This window comes from Cynoglossus semilaevis, chromosome 4 (assembly GCF_000523025.1).
Source record: "Cynoglossus semilaevis isolate Cse_v1.0 chromosome 4, Cse_v1.0, whole genome shotgun sequence".
Lineage (NCBI taxonomy): Eukaryota > Metazoa > Chordata > Actinopteri > Pleuronectiformes > Cynoglossidae > Cynoglossus > Cynoglossus semilaevis.
In genome coordinates this window covers 18,182,928-18,185,564 of record NC_024310.1, presented here as the reverse complement: position 1 = coordinate 18,185,564, position 2,637 = coordinate 18,182,928, and positions in this window count along the sequence as shown.

Genomic DNA, 2,637 nt, shown 5'->3' with positions numbered 1-2,637 from the left:
GAGCGGCTATTGCTCTTGCCCCACTGCAGTATGTCACAGTTCGATCCCTGTTGATATGGGATCGAGTTTCTGGCTCCACTCATGACCCGGGAACGGTCAGAAGGAGTAGACGATGCATAAAGTTGCCACTAAAGGGTAAAACAAATAAACACAGTTTCAGCTCTAACTTAACATGAACTTTGGATTTCATGTCTGACTTCCTGAGGTCGTGCAGTCTGTTTGCTCAAAGCTCCCAGTTTCAAGAACTGCCGATAAAGCTATCAATAAAAGTTGAACTTTGTGCCCCTCCCCCTCGCTCGCCCTCGTTTGATGTAAATAATACCATATACAGTTCTTTCTAACGTTGAATAAATACAAGTTCACTTCAGGTCTATGTTATTCAAACAGTCTGATCGATGAGTCCACGTCTGTGTGGCGTGAACCTGTTGATCTTTCAGCTTCAGACATTTTTTTTTCTTTTTGCTTTGCTTCCACTGAACTAAATTATTGATCCGATTTTTTTTCAGCTCAACAGTTTCATATGCCAGATTTGGTTTTAAATGATGTCTTTATTGTCTGCATAAACATTGTTAGTTATATCTCGTGTCAGTAAAGTGACTTGTAAATGGTGAATGATCTAAATGTATATATAGTATTTCTAGACCTGGTGACTACTCAAAGGACTTCACACAACAGCAGGGGTAATTAATTATATTTGTCCGAGGGCCAAAATTTCTTGGGCAGACACCTTGGGGGCTGGACGCGGGAATGAAATTAAATAAATATCCCATTTTTGTCCAACTTTATTATGTGATATTTATTTTGTAATCCACTTGCGGAATGCATGGTTGGGGCGGCCAGTTGATGGTCACTGCGCTACAGGTTATGCCAGGACATGGCGTCATAGCATACTTTCGAAAAACCACCTTAAAAAGGTGTCTCTAGCTTTAGCCTTCATTCTGACACTTTCACAGCTCCACAACTTTGTTTACTAAACTCAACTGCACTGTATTGTACTTTCTTTATGTGTCTTTTTTACTCTGGTACATGCTGTTGTACGACGAAGTACACATTAATACACAAGTGTATCAAGTTTTCTCTTTAACATCTTCCTGCCAATCGTCCTACATGTATCAATTTATATTTACTGTTATCTACTGATCAACAATCCAATGTCTCATAGCTCTGATACACCAGCTGGAACCTGTTATTTTAAAAGGCAACTCTTGATAATATTATCTGAAAATCTTGGGTTGGATTGGAAGTAATGAAACAACCGTGCTCTGCCGATGCAGTTCAATATGTCCATTCATTCACTACTACCAGGAACTGTTTTTGATTTATCAGTTGACGCTTTCACCTGCTCTCTCTCTCTCTCTCTTGCTTTCACCTGGTCTCTCTCTCTCTCTCTCTCTGTCTTTCTCACAGGCCAAACAAAACAAACCTGCTGCAATAACAACATTTTTCACAACTAAAAAACTGTTCCATTTATCTGACGTCAACCCAGTTCACTCCCAGATATGTTCCATTAATGTACATACAATCAATCACTGGGTACAAGCTTTAAATAGACACGTCTATAACAACAGGGATGTTTCTTACAAAAACAACAATGACACAGTGGTTTTTAACAAGAACTGTAATGACAGTATCAAGTGTTGAATAATAGCACGTCGGCAGTGTCCAAATTCATATTTTCAAATTAGCTTAGTAATGAGAACTGATGGAAGCTGCCATCTGTTTGTGGCAGGGCCTTGGTGTGAAACCGACTTGGAACCAGAGTGTGTAATCATTATCTTATGAAACTGGAATCCTCCTCCTTTACAAACCGTACACAGGTATTAGTTTGAATTCAGGCTGCAGCTTGTTTATCATGCTGTTGGTTTTGGTGCGTTATGGAAAATCTCCAAAAAAAAAAAAAAAGCTGTTGGTTTTGGTGCGTTACGGAAAATCTCCAAAATCTGTTTTTGTTCAATTCCAGCTTCAATTACAACCTGAAACTGACCTAAAAAAATATTTGTCTCGAAAAAGTTTAAATTACGTGCGCAGGAGAATTTTGCAAGTGTTTTTTTTTTTGTTTTGCAAGGAATGTCTGAAATAAATGTCATATATTTTGTTATGCCTTGCAACGTGAGGAAGCAGGCGCTGGAGAGATGTCAAAAACTTCCAAACTTAAAGCGAACCAGAACACAGGAACATGAAAACATCACAACAACCCTCAAAAGGAGAGAGTGAGGGAGAGAGGTATATATATACCCAGGGCACCAGGTGACACCAGTGAGACTAATGAACAGGTAATCACAGGACACAGGTGGGTGTGATGACACTGATTACACAGCAGAAGGACAGGGAAGACGGAGAGACCTCACACATTTATATGATGAAGAGGGAATCACTACACTTTAAAAAAATCTAACAAAATCTGTTTTGTTAATCCGTTCATGTCATTGCACAGATTTCAAAAGTTTTAAAATGATTATAATTCTGTGGATGTGTTATAACTAGGGATGTCCGATATTAACTCTTGCTAATATCCGATATGCCGATATTGTCCAAACACTTAATTTCCGATTCCGATATCAACCGATACTGATACATGCAACTGTTTTCCCCCCAAACTGTGGTAAACGATTCCAACAAATTTGGCGCAACCCAGGC